The sequence below is a fragment of the Orcinus orca genome, chromosome 2, assembly GCF_937001465.1.
Source record: "Orcinus orca chromosome 2, mOrcOrc1.1, whole genome shotgun sequence".
Taxonomy (NCBI): Eukaryota; Metazoa; Chordata; class Mammalia; order Artiodactyla; family Delphinidae; genus Orcinus; species Orcinus orca.
This window is the reverse complement of record NC_064560.1, coordinates 31,032,307-31,053,220: the sequence shown is the minus strand read 5'-3', so window position 1 is coordinate 31,053,220 and position 20,914 is coordinate 31,032,307.

Genomic DNA, 20,914 nt, shown 5'->3' with positions numbered 1-20,914 from the left:
CTCACCTTTGCCCTTAAGCAAGCATAAGTTGGTTTTCTACATTTGAGACCCTGCTCTGTTTTGTATTTCAGTTCCTGTGTAGCCAAGTTTACATTCCTTGTATTAGAGATATCTTACGATGTTTCTTTTTCTGTGTGACTTATTTCACTTAGAATCATCGTACCTGAATCCACTGATTATGCTGATACGGGCCTGATGACATAGATTTCATTGCTGAGTGATATTGCTTTGTACGTAAGTACCACAACTTCTTTATCCATTTTTCACTTTCTGTGATATTGAACTTGTACCGTAAACGAGGTTCTTGTAAACAGAGCCGTCCCAAACTTTGGGTTGGCTGTGTCTTTTTGATTTTAATTTCCCTAAGCTATAGGAGCATAAGTGGAAGTGCCCTAGGCACTGTTGCTTTGTTTCTTAGATGTTTCAGGAAACACCATACACTTCTCCAGAGTGGCTGTTGGCAATTTACATCCCGCCCATCAGCATAACAAGGCTCCCAGTTCTCCATGGCCTGTCCTGCCTTTCTGGATTTTACACTTTTTTCAGATGGCCCTTTTGACCGGGGGGCAGTGAGGCTTCATTGTAGTGCAGATTTCCTTTGCAAGCTTGCTTGGTTGGCCAAAAAGTGCGTATGCGTTTTTTCCTGAATATATTCAGGAAAAAACGCATACGCACTTTTGGGCCAAGTGCATCATTGTGGACGTCCTGCCTCTTTTCCTATGCTTTACATGCAATTCCAGTCTACCTCCTGAAATCGGTTTCCTGCAATTCTGCCCTTCTTTCAAGTCCACTTGGAAGCCTTACTTCAATATATTTTTGGACGATAGCTGTCATTTATAACTCTGCAGGTTTGTGAATGACAGTGCCCCTGAGCTCCTTTCTTCAACTCGCTTTCTTGTGAGCTGGCCACAACACCGCTGGATTGCTTCAGGCCCTAGTGTGGTTCCGGCATGGCATGCTGAGCCTTTGGTTAATTCCTCTTCCTGGTGGGAAATGAGAGTTAAATTTGCCCTTCCAGACACCTCCAGCTAGTCTCTCATTGGTTCTCCCTATTCCTGTTCATCTTATGCAGAAATTGCAAACTGGGCCAAACAGGAGGTTAAAGGCACTGACTCTCCAAGTGGGGAGAGTGTTAGTAAAGCGTCTGGAATGTTGCACCCGAGTACCAGGGGACCAAAACTGAGACACATTAGAACACGTTTCCCAATCACACGGTGGATCATACTCTGGGTTCCACATGCATGTTTTAGCTGAAGGAAGAATCCCTTAAACCTGGAGAGTTGAGACCCATGGAATGGGTACCATGCAATATGACTTCAAAGGGTCTGCATTTGCTCACCGATCGTCACCAATCCTATCACTGCTGCGTTTATGCTGCTGTACACGCGCTTGATTCTCTTTCGGAGACATATAAATCCATAGGTTTTCAGATTCTTACTACTCAGGTATATTCTTAGGCGTTTAATATGGGGTGTTGAGTTCACTTCGTTGAGAAAGGAGGAGCTCTTGTCTATTACATATTTGGCTTATGGAAAGGCATCTGTGCTAATTTCAATCTCTGGTTTTATGCAGCACCCCAACTCACCTTTCCCCTTAAGCAAGCATAAGTTGGTTTTCTACATTTGAAACCCTGTTCTGTTTTGTAATTCAGTTCCTGTGTAGCCAAGTTTACATTCTGTGTAGTAGTGATATCTTATGATGTTTCTTTTTCTGTGTGACTTATTTCACTTAGAATCATCGTACCTGAATCCACTCATTATGCTGCTATGGGCCTGATGACATAGATTTCATTGCTGAGTGATATTGCATTGTACGTAAGTACCACAACTTCTTTATCCATTTTTCACTCTCTGTGATATTAAACTTGTACAGTAAACGAGGTTCCTGTAAACAGAGCCGTCCCAAACTTTGGGGTGGCTGTGTCTTTTTGATTTTAATTTCCCTAAGCTATAGGACCATAAGTGGAAGTGCCCTAGGCTCTGTTGCTTTGTTTTTTAGATGTTTCAGGAAACACCATACACTTCTCCAGAGTGGCTGTTGGCAATTTACATCCCACCCATCAGCATAACAAGGCTCCCAGTTCTCCATGGCCTGTCCTGCCTTTCTGGATTTTACACTTTTTTCAGATGGCCGTTTTGACTGGGGGGCAGTGAGACTTCATTGTAGTGCAGATTTCCTTTGCAAGCTTGCTTGGTTGGCCAAAAAGGGCGTATGCGTTTTTTCCTGAATATATTCAGGAAAAAACGCATACGCCCTTTTTGGCCAAGTGTATCATTGTGGACGTTCTGCCTCTTTTTCTATGCTTTACATGCAATTCCAGTCTACCTCCTGAAATCGGTTTCCTGCAATTCTGCCCCGCTTTCAAGTCCTCTTGGCAGCCTTACTTCAATATATTTTTGGACGATAGCTGTCATTTATAACTCTGCAGGTTTGTGACTTACAGTGCCCCTGATCTACTTTCTTCAACTCGCTTTCTTGTGAGCTGGCCGCAACACCGCAGGATTGATTCAGGCCCTAGTGTGGATCTAGCATGGCACGCTGAGCCTTTGGTTAATTCCTCTTCCTGGTGGGAAATGAGAGTTAAATTTGCCCGTCCAGACACCTCCAGCTAGTCTCTCATTGGTTCTCCCTATTCCTGTTCATTTTCGGCAGAAATTGCAAACTGGGCCATACAGGAGGTTAAAGGCAGTGACTATCCAAGTGGGGAGAGTGTTAGTATAGCATCTGGAATGTTACACCCGAGTACCAGGGGACGAAAACTGAGACAGAGTTGAAAACGTTTCCCGATCACATGTTGGATCATTCTCTGGGTTTAACATGCATGTTTTAGCTGAAGGAAGAATCCCTTAAACCTGGAGAGTTGAGACCCATGGAATGGGTACCATGCAATATGACTTCAAAGGGTCTGCATTTGCTCACCAAACCTCACCAATCCTATCACTGCTGCGTTTATGCCACTGTACACACGCTTGATTCTCTTTCGGAGACATATAAATCCATAGGTTTTAAGATTCTTACTACTCAGGTATATTCTTAGGCGTTTAATATGGGGTGTTGAGTCCAATTCGTTGAGCAAGGAGTAGCTCTTGTCTGTTACATATTTGGCTTATGGAACGCTATCTGTGCTAATTTCAATCTCTGGTTTTATGCAGCACCCCAACTCACCTTTCCCCTTAAGCAAGCATAAGTTGGTTTTCTACATTTGAGACCCTGTTCTGTTTTGTAATTCAGTTCCTGTGTAGCCAAGTTTACATTCCGTGTAGTAGTGATATCTTATGATGTTTCTTTTTCTGTGTGACTTATTTCACTTAGAATCATCGTACCTGAATCCACTCATTATGCTGATACGGGCCTGATGACATAGATTTCATTGCTGAGTGATATTGCATTGTACTTAAGTACCACAACTTCTTTATCCATTTTTCGCTTTCTGTGATATTGAACCTGTACCGTAAACGAGGTTCTTGTAAACAGAACCGTCCCAAACTTTGGGGTGGCTGTGTCTTTTTGATTTTAATTTCCCTAAGCTATAGGACCATAAGTGGAAGTGCCCTAGGCTCTGTTGCTTTGTTTCTTAGGTGTTTCAGGAAACACCATACACTTCTCCAGAGTGGCTGTTGGCAATTTACATCCCGCCCATCAGCATAAAAAGGCTCCCAGTTCTCCATGGCCTGTTCTGCCTTTCTGGATTTTACACTTTTTTCAGATGGCCCTTTTTACCGGGGGGCAGTGAGACTTCATTGTAGTGCAGATTTCCTTTGCAAGCTTGCTTGGTTGGCCAAAAAGGGCGTATGCGTTTTTTCCTGAATATATTCAGGAAAAAACGCATACGCCCTTTTTGGCCAAGTGCATCTTTGTGGACGTTCTGCCTCTTTTCCTATGCTTTACATGCAATTCCAGTCTACCTCCTGAAATCGGTTTCCTGCAATTCTGCCATTCTTTCAAGTCCTCTTGGCAGCCTTACTTCAATATATTTTTGCATGATAGCTGTCATTTATAACTCTGCAGGTTTGTGAATAACAGTGCCCCTGACTCGTTTCTTCAACTCGCATTCTTGTGAGCTGGCCGCAACACCGCAGGATTGCTTCAGGCCCTAGTGTGGTTCTGGCATGGCACACTGAGCCTTTGGTTAATTCCTCTTCCTGGTGGGAAATGAGAGTTAAATTTGCCCGTCCAGACACCTCCAGCTAGTCTCTCATTGGTTCTCCCTATTCCTGTTCATCTTCCGCAGAAATTGCAAACTGGGCCAAGCAGGAGGTTAAAGGCACTGACTCTCCAAGTGGGGAGAGTGTTAGTAAAGCGTCTGGAATGTTGCACCCGAGTACCAGGGGACGAAAACTGAGACACATTTGAACACGTTTCCCGATCACACGGTGGATCATACTCTGGGTTCCACATGCATGTTTTAGCTGAAGGAAGAATCCCTTAAACCTGGAGAGTTGAGACCCATGGAATGGGTACCATGCAATATGACTTCAAAGGGTCTGCATTTGCTCACCGAACCTCACCAATCCTATCACTGCTGCGTTTATGCTGCTGTACACGCGCTTGATTCTCTTTTGGAGACATATAAATCCATAGGTTTTCAGATTCTTACTAGTCAGGTATATTCTTAGGCGTTTAATATGGGGTGTTGAGTCCACTTCGTTGAGCAAGGAGTAGCTCTTGTCTATTACATATTTGGCTTATGGAACGGTATCTGTGCTAATTTCAATCTCTGGTTTTATGCAGCACCCCAACTCACCTTTCCCCTTAAGCAAGCATAAGTTGGTTTTCTACATTTGAGACCCTGTTCTGTTTTGTAATTCAGTTCCTGTGTAGCCAAGTTTACATTCCGTGTACTAGTGATATCTTATGATGTTTCTTTTTCTGTGTGACTTATTTCACTTAGAATCATCGTACCTGAATCCACTCATTATGCTGATACGGGCCTGATGACATAGATTTCATTGCTGAGTGATATTGCATTGTACGTAAGTACCACAACTTCTTTATCCATTTTTCGCTTTCTGTGATATTGAACTTGTACCGTAAACGAGGTTCTTGTAAACAGAGCCGTCCCAAACTTTGGGGTGGCTGTGTCTTTTTGATTTTAATTTCCCTAAGCTATAGGACCATAAGTGGAAGTGCCCTAGGCTCTGTTGCTTTGTGTCTTAGATGTTTCAGGAAACACCATACACTTCTCCAGAGTGGCTGTTGGCAATTTACATCCCGCCCATCAGCATAACAAGGCTCCCAGTTCTCCATGGCCTGTCCTGTCTTTCTGGATTTTACACGTTTTTCAGATGGCCCTTTTGACCGTGGGGCAGTGAGACTTCATTGTAGTGCAGATTTCCTTTGCAAGCTTGCTTGGTTGGCCAAAAAGTGCGTATGCGTTTTTTCCTGAATATATTCAGGAAAAAACGCATACGCCCTTTTTGGCCAAGTGCATCATTGTGGACGTCCTGCCTCTTTTCCTATGCTTTACATGCAATTCCAGTCTACCTCCTGAAATCGGTTTCCTGCAATTCTGCCCTTCTTTCAAGTCCACTTGGAAGCCTTACTGCAATATATTTTTGGACGATAGCTGTCATTTATAACTCTGCAGGTTTGTGAATGACAGTGTCCCTGATCTCCTTTCTTCAACTCGCTTTCTTGTGAGCTGGCCGCAACACCACAGGATTGCTTCAGGCCCTAGTGTGGTTCCGGCATGGCATGCTGAGCCTTTGGTTAATTCCTCTTCCTGGTGGGAAATGAGAGTTAAATTTGCCCGTCCAGACACCTCCAGCTAGTCTCTCATTGGTTCTCCCTATTCCTGTTCATTTTCCTTAGAAATTGCAAACTGGGCCATACAGGAGGTTAAAGGCACTGACTCTCCAAGTGGGGAGAGTGTTAGTAAAGCGTCTGGAGTGTTACACCCGAGTACCAGGGGACGAAAACTGAGACACATTTGAACACGTTTCCCGATCACACGGTGGATCATACTCTGGGTTCCACATGCATGTTTTAGCTGAAGGAAGAATCCCTTAAACCTGGAGAGTTGAGACCCATGGAATGGGTACCATGCAATATGACTTCAAAGGGTCTGCATTTGCTCACCGATCCTCACCAGTCCTATCACTGCTGCGTTTATGCCGCTGTACACACACTTGATTCTCTTTCGGAGACATATAAATCCATAGGTTTTAAGATTCTTACTAGTCAGGTATATTCTTAGGCATTTAATATGAGGTGTTGAGTCCAATTCGTTGAGCAATGAGTAGCTCTTGTCTGTTACATATTTGGCTCATGGAACGCTATCTGTGCTAATTTCAATCTCTGGTTTTATGCAGCACCCCAACTCACCTTTCCCCTTAAGCAAGCATAAGTTGGTTTTCTACATTTGAGACCCTGTTCTGTTTTGTAATTCAGTTCCTGTGTAGCCAAGTTTACATTCCGTGTAGTAGTGATATCTTATGATGTTTCTTTTTCTGTGTGACTTATTTCACTTAGAATCATCGTACCTGAATCCACTCATTATGCTGCTACGGGCCTGATGACATAGATTTCATTGCTGAGTGATATTGCATTGTACGTAAGTACCACAACTTCTTTATCCATTTTTCGCTTTCTGTGATATTGAACTTGTACCGTAAACGAGGTTCTTGTAAACAGAGCCGTCCCAAACTTTGGGGTGGCTGTGTCTTTTTGATTTTAATTTCCCTAAGCTATAGGACCATAAGTGGAAGTGCCCTAGGCTCTGTTGCTTTGTGTCTTAGATGTTTCAGGAAACACCATACACTTCTCCAGAGTGGCTGTTGGCAATTTACATCCCGCCCATCAGCATAACAAGGCTCCCAGTTCTCCATGGCCTGTCCTGTCTTTCTGGATTTTACACTTTTTTCAGATGGCCCTTTTGACCGTGGGGCAGTGAGACTTCATTGTAGTGCAGATTTCCTTTGCAAGCTTGCTTGGTTGGCCAAAAAGTGCGTATGCGTTTTTTCCTGAATATATTCAGGAAAAAACGCATACGCCCTTTTTGGCCAAGTGCATCATTGTGGACGTCCTGCCTCTTTTCCTATGCTTTACATGCAATTCCAGTCTACCTCCTGAAATCGGTTTCCTGCAATTCTGCCCTTCTTTCAAGTCCACTTGGAAGCCTTACTGCAATATATTTTTGGACGATAGCTGTCATTTATAACTCTGCAGGTTTGTGAATGACAGTGTCCCTGAGCTCCTTTCTTCAACTCGCTTTCTTGTGAGCTGGCCGCAACACCACAGGATTGCTTCAGGCCCTAGTGTGGTTCCGGCATGGCATGCTGAGCCTTTGGTTAATTCCTCTTCCTGGTGGGAAATGAGAGTTAAATTTGCCCGTCCAGACACCTCCAGCTAGTCTCTCATTGGTTCTCCCTATTCCTGTTCATTTTCCTTAGAAATTGCAAACTGGGCCATACAGGAGGTTAAACGCACTGACTCTCCAAGTGGGGAGAGTGTTAGTAAAGCGTCTGGAGTGTTGCACCCGAGTACCAGGGGACGAAAACTGAGACACATTTGAACACGTTTCCCAATCACACGGTGGATCATACTCTGGGTTCCACATGCATGTTTTAGCTGAAGGAAGAATCCCTTAAACCTGGAGAGTTGAGACCCATGGAATGGGTACCATGTAATATGACTTCAAAGGGTCTGCATTTGCTCACCGATCCTCACCAATCCTATCACTGCTGCGTTTATGCTGCTGTACACCCGCTTGATTCTCTTTTGGAGACATATAAATCCATAGGTTTTAAGATTCTTACTAGTCAGGTATATTTTTAGGTGTTTAATATGGGGTGTTGAGTCCAATTCGTTGAGCAAGGAGTAGCTCTTGTCTATTACATATTTGGCTTATGGAACGGTATCTGTGCTAATTTCAATCTCTGGTTTTATGCAGCACCCAAAATCACCTTTCCCCTTAAGAAAGCATAAGTTGGTTTTCTACATTTGAGACCCTGTTCTGTTTTGTAATTCAGTTCCTGTGTAGCCAAGTTTACATTCCGTGTAGTAGTGATATCTTATGATGTTTCTTTTTCTGTGTGACTTATTTCACTTAGAATCATCGTACCTGAATCCACTCATTATGCTGCTACGGGCCTGATGACATAGATTTCATTGCTGAGTGATATTGCATTGTACGTAAGTACCACAACTTCTTTATCCATTTTTCGCTTTCTGTGATATTGAACTTGTACCGTAAACGAGGTTCTTGTAAACAGAGCCGTCCCAAACTTTGGGGTGTCTGTGTCTTTTTGATTTTAATTTCCCTAAGCTATAGGACCATAAGTGGAAGTGCCCTAGGCTCTGTTGCTTTGTGTCTTAGATGTTTCAGGAAACACCATACACTTCTCCAGAGTGGCTGTTGGCAATTTACATCCCGCCCATCAGCATAACAAGGCTCCCAGTTCTCCATGGCCTGTCCTGTCTTTCTGGATTTTACACTTTTTTCAGATGGCCCTTTTGACCGGGGGGCAGTGAGACTTCATTGTAGTGCAGATTTCCTTTGCAAGCTTGCTTGGTTGGCCAAAAAGGGCGTATGCGTTTTTTCCTGAATATATTCAGGAAAAAACGCATACGCCCTTTTTGGCCAAGTGCATCATTGTGGACGTCCTGCCTCTTTTCCTATGCTTTACATGCAATTCCAGTCTACTTCCTGAAATCGGTTTCCTGCAATTCTGCCCTTCTTTCAAGTCCACGTGGAAGCCTTATTGCAATATATTTTTAGACGATAGCTGTCACTTATAACTCTGCAGGTTTGTGAATGACCGTGTCCCTGAGTTCCTTTCTTCAACTCGCTTTCTTGTGAGCTGGTCGCAACACCACAGGATTGCTTCAGGCCCTAGTGTGGTTCCGGCATGGCATGCTGAGCCTTTGGTTAATTCCTCTTCCTGGTGGGAAATGAGAGTTAAATTTGCCCATCCAGACACCTCCAGCTAGTGTCTCATTGGTTCTCCCTATTCCTGTTCATTTTCCGCAGAAATTGCAAACTGGGCCAAACAGGAGGTTAAAGGCACTGACTCTCCAAGGGGGAGGGTGTTAGTAAAGCGTCTGGAATGTTGCACCCGAATACCAGGGGACGAAAACTGAGACACATTTGAACACGTTTCCCGATCACATGGTGGATCGTACTCTGGGTTCCACATGCATGTTTTAGCTGAAGGAAGAATCCCTTAAACCTGGAGAGTTGAGACCCATGGAATGGGTACCATGCAATATGACTTCAAAGGGTCTGCATTTGCTCACCGATCCTCACCAGTCCTATCACTGCTGCGTTTATGCTGCTGTACACGCGCTTGATTCTCACTTGGAGACATATAAATCCATAGGTTTTAAGATTCTTACTAGTCAGGTATATTCTTAGGCGTTTAATATGAGGTGTTGAGTCCACTTCGTTGAGCAAGGAGTAGCTCTTGTCTATTACATATTTGGCTAATGGAACGGTATCTGTGCTAATTTCAATCTCTGGATTTATGCAGTACCCCAACTCACCTTTCCCCTTAAGCAAGCATAAGTTGGTTTTCTACATTTGAGACCCTGTTCTGTTTTGTAATTCAGTTCCTGTGTAGCCAAGTTTACATTCCGTGTAGTAGTGATATCTTATGATGTTTCTTTTTCTGTGTGACTTATTTCACTTAGAATCATCGTACCTGAATCCACTCATTATGCTGATACGGGCCTGATGACATAGATTTCATTGCTGAGTGATATTGCATTGTACGTAAGTACCACAACTTCTTTATCCATTTTTCGCTTTCTGTGATATTGAACTTGTACCGTAAACGAGGTTCTTGTAAACAGAGCCGTCCCAAACTTTGGGGTGGCTGTGTCTTTTTGATTTTAATTTTCCTAAGCTATAGGACCATAAGTGGAAGTGCCCTAGGCTCTGTTGCTTTGTTTTTTAGATGTTTCAGGAAACACCATACACTTCTCCAGAGTGGCTGTTGGCAATTTTCATCCCGCCCATCAGCATAACAAGGCTCCCAGTTCTCCATGGCCTGTCCTGCCTTTCTGGATTTTATACTTTTTTCAGATGGCCCTTTTGACCGGGGGGCTGTGAGACTTCATTGTAGTGCAGATTTCCTTTGCAAGCTTGCTTGGTTGGCCAAAAAGGGCGTATGCGTTTTTTCCTGAATATATTCAGGAAAAAACGCATACGCCCTTTTTGGCCAAGTGCATCATTGTGGACGTTCTGCCTCTTTTCCTCTGCTTTACATGCATTTCCAGTCTACCTCCTGAAATCGGTTTCCTGCAATTCTGCCCCGTTTTCAAGTCCTCTTGGCAGCCTTACTTCAATATATTTTTGGATGATAGCTGTCATTTATAACTCTGCAGGTTTGTGAATGACAGTTTCCCTGAGCTCCTTTCTTCAACTCGCTTTCTTGTGAGCTGGCCGCAACACCACAGGATTGCTTCAGGCCCTAGTGTGGTTCCGGCATGGCATGCTGAGCCTTTGGTTAATTCCTCTTCCTGGTGGGAAATGAGAGTTAAATTTGCCCATCCAGACACCTCCAGCTAGTCTCTCATTGGTTCTCCCTATTCCTGTTCATTTTCCTTAGAAATTGCAAACTGGGCCATACAGGAGGTTAAAGGCACTGACTCTCCAAGTGGGGAGAGTGTTAGTAAAGCGTCTGGAATGTTGCACCCGAGTACCAGGGGATGAAAACTGAGACATATTTGAACACGTTTCCAGATCACATGGTGGATCATACTCTGGGTACCACAGGCATGTTTTGGCTAAAGGAAGAATCCCTTAAACCTGGAGAGTTGAGACCCATGGAATGGGTACCATGCAATATGACTTCAAAGGGTCTGCATTTGCTAACCAAACCTCACCAATCCTATCACTGCTGCGTTTATGCCACTGTACACACGCTTGATTCTCTTTCGGAGATGTATAAATCCATAGGTTTTAAGATTCTTACTAGTCAGGTATATTCTTAGGCGTTTAATATGGGGTGCTGAGTTCACTTCGTTGAGCAAGGAGTAGCTCTTGTCTATTACATATTTGGCTTATGCAAAGGTATCTGTGCTAATTTCAATCTCTGGTTTTATACAGCACCCCAACTCACCTTTCCCCTTAAGCAAGCATAAGTTGGTTTTCTACATTTGAGACCCTGTTCTGTTTTGAAATTCAGTTCCTGTGTAGCCAAGTTTACATTCCGTGTAGTACTGATATCATATGATGCTTCTTTTTCTGTGTGACTTATTTCAGTTAGAATCATCATACCTGAATCCACTCATTATGCTGCTATGGGCCTGATGACATAGATTTCATTGCTGAGTGATATTGCATTGTACGTAAGTACCACAACTTCTTTATCCATTATTTGCTTTCTGTGATAATGAACTTGTACCGTAAACGAGGTTCTTGTAAACAGAGCCGTCCCAAACTTTGGGGTGGCTCTGTGTTTTTGATTTAAATTTCCCTAAGCTATAGGACCATAAGTGAAAGTGCCCTAGGCTCTGTTGCTTTGTTTTTTAGATGTTTCAGGAAAGACCATACACTTCTCCAGAGTGGCTGTTGGCAATTTACATCCCGCCCATCAGCATAAAAAGGTGCCCGTTCTCCATGGCCTCTCCTGCCTTTCTGGATTTTACACTTTTTTCAGATGGCCCTTTTGACCGCGGGGCAGTGAGAATTCATTGTAGTGCAGATTTCCTTGGCAAGCTTGCTTGGTTGGCCAAAAAGTGTGTATGCGTTTTTTCCTGAATATATTCAGGAAAAAACGCATACGCCCTTTTTGGCCAAGTGCATCATTGTGGACGTTCTGCCTCTTTTCCTATGCTTTACATGCAATTCCAGTCTACCTCCTGAAATCAGTTTCCTGCAATTCTGCCCCGCTTTCAAGTCCTCTTGGCAGCCTTACTTCAATATATTTTTGGACGATAGCTGTCATTTATAACTCTGCAGGTTTGTGAATGACAGTGCCCCTTATCTCCTTTCTTCAACTCGCTTTCCTGTGAGCTGGCCGAAACACCGCAGGATTGCTTCAGGCCCTAGTGTGGTTCCGGCATAGCATGCTGAGCCTTTGGTTAATTTCTCTTCCTGCTGGGAAATGAGAGTAAAATTTGCCCGTCCAGACACCTCCAGCTAGTCTCTCATTGGTTCTCCCTATTCCTGTTCATTTTACACAGAAATTGCAAACTGGGCCAAACAGGAGGTTAAAGGAATTGACTCTCCAAGTGGGGAGAGTGTTAGCAAAGCGTCTGGAATGTTGCACCCGAGTACCAGGGGACGAAAACTGAGACACATTTGAACACGTTTCCCGATCACACGGTGGATCATACTCTGGGTTCCACATGCATGTTTTAGCTGAAGGAAGAATCCCTTAAACCTGGAGAGTTGAGACCCATGGAATGGGTACCATGCAATATGACTTCAGAGGGTCTGCATTTGCTCACCAAACCTCAACAATCCTATCACTGCTGCATTTATGCCGCTGTACACACGCTTGATTCTTTTTCGGAGACATATAAATCCATAGGTTTTAAGATTCTTACTAGTCAGGTGTATTCTTAGGCGTTTAATATGGCGTCTTGAGTCCACTTCGTTGAGCAAGGAGTAGCTCTAGTCTATTACATATTTGGCTTATGGAACGGTATCAGTGCCAATTTCAATCTCTGGTTTCATGCAGCACCCCAACTCACCATTCCCCTTAAGCAAGCGTAAGTTGGTTTTCTACATTTGAGACCCTGTTCTGTTTTGTAATTCAGTTCCTGTGTAGCCAAGTTTACATTCCCTGTAGTAGTGATATCTTATGATGTTTCTTTTTCTCTGTGACTTGTTTCACTTAGAATCATCGTACCTGAATCCACTCATTATGCTGCTACGGGCCTGATGACATGGATTTCATTGCTGAGTGATATTGCATTGTTCGTAAGTAGCACAAATTCTTTATCCATTTTTCGCTTTCTGTGATATTGAACTTGTACCGTAAACGAGGTTCTTGTAAACAGAGCCATCCCAAACTTTGGGGTGGCTGTGTCTTTTTGATTTTAATTTCCCTAAGCTATAGGACCATAAGTGGAAGTGCCCTAGCCTCTGTTGCTTTGTTTCTTAGATGTTTCACGAAACACCATACACTTCTCCAGAGTGGCTGTTGGCAATTTACGTCCAGCCCATCAGCATAACAAGGCTCCCAGTTCTCCATGGCCTGTCTTGCCTTTCTGGATTTTACACTTTTTTCAGATGGCCCTTTTGACCGGGGGGCAGTGGGACTTCATTGTAGTGCAGATTTCCTTTGCAAGCTTGCTTGGTTGGCCAAAAAGGGCGTATGCGTTTTTTCCTGAATATATTCAGGAAAAAACGCATACGCCCTTTTTGTCCAAGTGCATCATTGTGGACGTTCTGCCTCTTTTCCTATGCTTTACATGCAATACCAGTCTACCTCCTGAAATCAGTTTCCTGCAATTCTGCCCCGCTTTCAAGTCCTCTTGGCAGCCTTACTTCAATATATTTTTGGGTGATAGCTGTCATTTATAACTCTGCAGGTTTGTGAATGACAGTGCCCCTGCGCTCCTTTCTTCAACTCGCTTTCTTGTGAGCTGGCCGCAACACCGCAGGATTGCTTCAGGCCCTAGTGTGGTTCCGGCATGGCACACTGAGCCTTTGGTTAATTCCTCTTCCTGGTGGGAAATGAGAGTTAAATTTGCCTGTCCAGACACCTCCAGCTAGTCTCGCATTGGTTCTCCCTATTCCTGTTCATCTTCCGCAGAAATTGCAAACTGGGCCAAGCAGGAGGTTAAAGGCACTGACTCTCCAAGTGGGGCGAGTGTTAGTAAAGCGTCTGGAATGTTGCACCCGAGTACCAGGGGACGAAAACTGAGACACATTTGAACACGTTTCCCGATCACACGATGGATCATACTCTGGGTTCCACATGCATGTTTTAGCTGAAGGAAGAATCCCTTAAACCTGGAGAGTTGAGACCCATGGAATGGGTACCATGCAATATGACTTCAAAGGGTCTGCATTTGCTCACCGATCCTCACCATTCCTATCACTGCTGCCTTTATGCCACTGTACACACACTTGATTCTCTTTCGGAGACATATAAATTCATAGGTTTTAAGATTCTTACTAGTCAGGTATATTCTTAGGTGTTTAATATGGGGTGTTGAGTCCACTTCTTTGAGCGAGGAGTAGCTCTTGTCTATTACATATTTGGCTTATGGAACGGTATCTGTGCTAATTTCAATCTCTGGTTTTATGCAGCACCCCAACTCACCTTTCCCCTTAAGCAAGCATAAGTTGGTTTTCTACATTTGAGACCCTGTTCTGTTTTGTAATTCAGTTCCTGTGTAGCCAAGTTTACATTCCGTGTAGTAGTGATAGCTTATGATGTTTCTTTTTCTGTGTGACTTATTTCACTTAGAATCATCGTACCTGAATCCACTCATTATGCTGCTACGGGCCTGATGACATAGATTTCATTGCTGAGTGATATTGCATTGTACGTAAGTACCACAACTTCTTTATCCATTTTTCACTTTCTGTGATATTGAACTTGTACCGTAAACGAGGTTCTTGTAAACAGAGCCGTCCCAAACTTTGGGGTGGCTGTGTCTTTTTGATTTTAATTTCCCTAAGCTATAGGACAATAAGTGGAAGTGCCCTAGGCTCTGTTGCTTTGTTTTTTAGATGTTTCAGGAAACACCATACACTTCTCCAGAGTGGCTGTTGGCAAATTACATCCCACCCATCAGCATAACAAGGCTCCCAGTTCTCCATGGCCTGTCCTGCCTTTCTGGATTTTACACTTTTTTCAGATGGCCCTTTTGACTGGGGGCCAGTGAGACTTCATTGTAGTGCAGATTTCCTTTGCAAGCTTGCTTGGTTGGCCAAAAAGGGCGTTTGCGTTTTTTCCTGAATATATTCAGGAAAAAACCGTTACGCACTTTTTGGCCAAGTGCATCATTGTGGACGTTCTGCCTCTTTTCCTATGCTTTACATGCAATTCCATTCTACCTCGTGAAATTGGTTTCCTGCAATTCTGCCCCGCTTTCAAGTCCTCTTGGCAGCCTTACTTCAATATATTTTTGGACGATAGCTGTCATTTATAACTCTGCAGGTTTGTGAATTACAGTGCCCCTGAGCTCCTTTCTTCAACTCGCTTTCTTGTGAGCTGGCCGCAACACCGCAGGATTGCTTCAGGCCCAATGTGGTTCCGGCATGGCACGCTGAGCCTTTGGTTAATTCCTCTTCCTGGTGGGAAATGAGAGTAAAATTTGCCCTTCCAGACACCTCCAGCTAGTCTCTCATTGGTTCTCTCTATTCCTGTTCATTTTCCGCAGAAATTGCAAACTGGGCCAAACAGGAGTTTAAAGGCACTGACTCTCCAAGTGGGGAGAGTGTTTGTAAAGCGTCTGGAAGGTTGCACCCGAGTACCAGGGGACGAAAACTGAGACACATTTGAATACGTTTCCCGATCACACGGTGGATCATACTCTGGGTTCCACATGCATGTTCTAGCTGAAGGAAGAATCCCTTAAACCTGGATAGTTGAGACCCATTGAATGGGTACCATGCAATATGACTTCAAAGGGTCTGCATTTGCTCACCGATCCTCACCAATCCTATCACTGCTGCGTTTACGCCACTGTACACACACTTGATTCTCTTTCGGAGACATATAAATCCATAGGTTTTAAGATTCTTACTAGTCAGGTATATTCTTAGGCGTGTAATATGGGGTGTTGAGTCCACTTCTTTGAGCAAGGAGTAGCTCTTGTCTATTACATATTTGGCTTATGGAACGGTATCTGTGCTAATTTCAATCTCTGGTTTTATGTAGCACCCCAACTCACCTTTCCCCTTAAGCAAGCATATGTTGGTTTTCTGCATTTGAGACCCTGTTCTGTTTTGTAATTCACTTCCTGTGTAGCCAGTTTACATTCCGTGTAGTAGTGATATCTTATGATGTTTCTTTTTCTGTATGACTTATTTCACTTAGAATCATCGTACCTGAATCCACTCATTATGCTGCTACGGGCCTGATGACATAGATTTCATTGCTGAGTGATATTGCATTGTACGTAAGTACCACAACTTCTTTATCCATTTTTCACTTTCTGTGATATTGAACTTGTACTGTAAATGAGGTTCTTGTAAACACAGCCGTCCCAAACTTTCCGGTGGCTGTGTCTTTTTGATTTTAATTTCCCTAAGCTATAGTACCATAAGTGGAAGTGCCCTAGGCTCTGTTGTTTTGTTTTTTAGATGTTTCAGGAAACACCATACACTTCTCCAGAGTGGCTGTTGGCAATTTACATCCCACCCATCAGCATAACAAGGCTCCCAGTTCTCCATGGCCTGTCCTGCCTTTCTGGATTTTACACTTTTTTCAGATGGCCCTTTTGACCTGGGGGCAGTGAGACTTCATTGTAGTGCAGATTTCCTTTGTAAACTTGCTTGGTTTTCCAAAAAGTGTGTATGCGTTTTTTCCAGAGTATATTCAGGAAAAAACGCATACGCCCTTTTTGGCCAAGTGCATCATTGTGGACGTTCTGCCTCTTTTCCTATGCTTTACATGCAATTCCAGTCTACCTCCTGAAATCGGTTTCCTGCAATTCTGCCCCGCTTTCAAGTCCTCTTGGCAGCCTTACTTCAATATAATTTTGGACGACTGCTGTCATTTATAACTCTGCAGGTTTGTGAATGACAGTGCCCCTGAGCTCCTTTCTTCAACTCGCTTTCTTGTGAGCTGGCCGCAACACCGCATGATTGCTTCAGGCCCTAGTGTGGTTCCGGCATGGCACGCTGAGCCTTTGGTTAATTCCTCTTCCTGGTGGGCAATGAGAGTTAAATTGGCCCGTCCAGACACCTCCAGCTAGTCTCTCATTGGTTCTCCCTATTCCTGTTCATTTTCAGCAGAAATTGCAAACTGGGCCAAACAGGAGGTTAAAGGCACTGACTCTCCAACTGGGGAGAGTGTTAGTAAAGCGTCTGGAATGTTGCACCCGAGTACCAGGGGACGAAAACTGAGACACATTTGAACACGTTTCCCGATCACACGATGGATCATACTCTGGGTTCCACATGCATGTTTTAGCTGAAGGAAGAATCCCTTAAACCTGGAGAGTTGAGACCCATGGAATGGGTACCATGCAATATGACTTCAAAGGGTCTGCATTTGCTCACCGATCCTCACCATTCCTATCACTGCTGCCTTTATGCCACTGTACACACACTTGATTCTCTTTCGGAGACATATAAATCCATAGGTTTTAAGATTCTTACTAGTCAGGTATATTCTTAGGTGTTTAATATGGGGTGTTGAGTCCACTTCGTTGAGCGAGGAGTAGCTCTTGTCTATTACATATTTGGCTTATGGAACGGTATCTGTGCTAATTTCAATCTCTGGTTTTATGCAGCACCCCAACTCACCTTTCCCCTTAAGCAAGCATAAGTTGGTTTTCTACATTTGAGACCCTGTTCTGTTTTGTAATTCAGTTCCTGTGTAGCCAAGTTTACATTCCGTGTAGTAGTGATAGCTTATGATGTTTCTTTTTCTGTGTGACTTATTTCACTTAGAATCATCGTACCTGAATCCACTCATTATGCTGCTACGGGCCTGATGACATAGATTTCATTGCTGAGTGATATTGCATTGTACGTAAGTACCACAACTTCTTTATCCATTTTTCACTTTCTGTGATATTGAACTTGTACCGTAAACGAGGTTCTTGTAAACAGAGCCGTCCCAAACTTTGGGGTGGCTGTGTCTTTTTGATTTTAATTTCCCTAAGCTATAGGACAATAAGTGGAAGTGCCCTAAGCTCTGTTGCTTTGTTTTTTAGATGTTTCAGGAAACACCATACACTTCTCCAGAGTGGCTGTTGGCAATTTACATCCCACCCATCAGCATAACAAGGCTCCCAGTTCTCCATGGCCTGTCCTGCCTTTCTGGATTTTACACTTTTTTCAGATGGCCCTTTTGACTGGGGGCCAGTGAGACTTCATTGTAGTGCAGATTTCCTTTGCAAGCTTGCTTGGTTGGCCAAAAAGGGCGTTTGCGTTTTTTCCTGAATATATTCAGGAAAAAACGCATACGCCCTTTTTGGCCAAGTGCATCATTGTGGACGTTCTGCCTCTTTTCCTATGCTTTACATGCAATTCCATTCTACCTCGTGAAATTGGTTTCCTGCAATTCTGCCCCGCTTTCAAGTCCTCTTGGCAGCCTTACTTCAATATATTTTTGGACGATAGCTGTCATTTATAACTCTGCAGGTTTGTGAATTACAGTGCCCCTGAGCTCCTTTCTTCAACTCGCTTTCTTGTGAGCTGGCCGCAACACCGCAGGATTGCTTCAGGCCCAATGTGGTTCCGGCATGGCACGCTGAGCCTTTGGTTAATTCCTCTTCCTGGTGGGAAATGAGAGTAAAATTTGCCCTTCCAGACACCTCCAGCTAGTCTCTCATTGGTTCTCTCTATTCCTGTTCATTTTCCGCAGAAATTGCAAACTGGGCCAAACAGGAGTTTAAAGGCACTGACTCTCCAAGTGGGGAGAGTGTTTGTAAAACGTCTGGAAGGTTGCACCCAAGTACCAGGGGACGAAAACTGAGACACATTTGAATACGTTTCCCGATCACACGGTGGATCATACTCTGGGTTCCACATGCATGTTCTAGCTGAAGGAAGAATCCCTTAAACCTGGATAGTTGAGACCCATTGAATGGGTACCATGCAATATGACTTCAAAGGGTCTGCATTTGCTCACCGATCCTCACCAATCCTATCACTGCTGCGTTTACGCCACTGTACACACACTTGATTCTCTTTCGGAGACATATAAATCCATAGGTTTTAAGATTCTTACTAGTCAGGTATATTCTTAGGCGTGTAATATGGGGTGTTGAGTCCACTTCTTTGAGCAAGGAGTAGCTCTTGTCTATTACATATTTGGCTTATGGAACGGTATCTGTGCTAATTTCAATCTCTGGTTTTATGTAGCACCCCAACTCACCTTTCCCCTTAAGCAAGCATATGTTGGTTTTCTGCATTTGAGACCCTGTTCTGTTTTGTAATTCACTTCCTGTGTAGCCAGTTTACATTCCGTGTAGTAGTGATATCTTATGATGTTTCTTTTTCTGTATGACTTATTTCACTTAGAATCATCGTACCTGAATCCACTCATTATGCTGCTACGGGCCTGATGACATAGATTTCATTGCTGAGTGATATTGCATTGTACGTAAGTACCACAACTTCTTTATCCATTTTTCACTTTCTGTGATATTGAACTTGTACTGTAAATGAGGTTCTTGTAAACACAGCCTTCCCAAACTTTCCGGTGGCTGTGTCTTTTTGATTTTAATTTCCCTAAGCTATAGTACCATAAGTGGAAGTGCCCTAGGCTCTGTTGTTTTGTTTTTTAGATGTTTCAGGAAACACCATACACTTCTCCAGAGTGGCTGTTGGCAATTTACATCCCGCCCATCAGCATAACAAGGCTCCCAGTTCTCCATGGCCTGTCCTGCCTTTCTGGATTTTACACTTTTTTCAGATGGCCCTTTTGACCTGGGGGCAGTGAGACTTCATTGTAGTGCAGATTTCCTTTGTAAACTTGCTTGGTTTTCCAAAAAGTGTGTATGCGTTTTTTCCAGAGTATATTCAGGAAAAAACGCATACGCCCTTTTTGGCCAAGTGCATCATTGTGGACGTTCTGCCTCTTTTCCTATGCTTTACATGCAATTCCAGTCTACCTCCTGAAATCGGTTTCCTGCAATTCTGCCCCGCTTTCAAGTCCTCTTGGCAGCCTTACTTCAATATAATTTTGGACGACTGCTGTCATTTATAACTCTGCAGGTTTGTGAATGACAGTGCCCCTGAGCTCCTTTCTTCAACTCGCTTTCTTGTGAGCTGGCCGCAACACCGCATGATTGCTTCAGGCCCTAGTGTGGTTCCGGCATGGCACGCTGAGCCTTTGGTTAATTCCTCTTCCTGGTGGGCAATGAGAGTTAAATTGGCCCGTCCAGACACCTCCAGCTAGTCTCTCATTGGTTCTCCCTATTCCTGTTCATTTTCAGCAGAAATTGCAAACTGGGCCAAACAGGAGGTTAAAGGCACTGACTCTCCAACTGGGGAGAGTGTTAGTAAAGCGTCTGGAATGTTGCACCCGAGTACCAGGGGACGACAACTGAGACACATTTGAACACGTTATCCGATCACACGTTGGATCATACTCTGGGTTCCACATGCATGTTTTAGCTGAAGGAAGAATCCCTTAAACCTGGAGAGTTGAGACCCATGGAATGGGTACCATGCAATATGACTTCAAAGGGTCTGCATTTGCTCACCAAAACTCACAAATCCTATCACTGCTGCGTTTATGCCGCTGTACACACGCTTGATTCTCTTTCAGAGACATATAAATCCATAGGTTTTAAGATTCTTACTAGTCAGGTATATTCTTAGGCGTTTAATATGGGGTGTTGAGTCCACTTCGTTGAGCAAGGAGTAGCTCTTGTCTATTACAAATCTGGCTTATGGAACGGTATCTGTGCTAATTTCAATCTCTGGTTTTATGCAGCACCCCAACTCACCTTTCCCCTTAATCAAGCATAAGTTGGTTTTCTACATTTGAGACCATGTTCTGTTTTGTAATTCAGTTCCTGTGTAGCCAAGTTTACATTCCGTGTAGTAGTGATATCTTATGATGTTGCTTTTTCTCTGTGACTTATTTCACTTAGAATCATCGTACCTGAATCCACTCATTATGCTGCTATGGGCCTGATGACATAGATTTCATTGCTGAGTGATATTGCATTGTACGTAAGTACCACAACTTCTTTATCCATTTTTCGCTTTCTGTGATATTGAACTTGTACCGTAAATGAGGTTCTTGTAAACAGAGCCGTCCCAAACTTTGGGGTGGCTGTGTCTTTTTGATTTTAATTTCCCTAAGCTATAGGACCATAA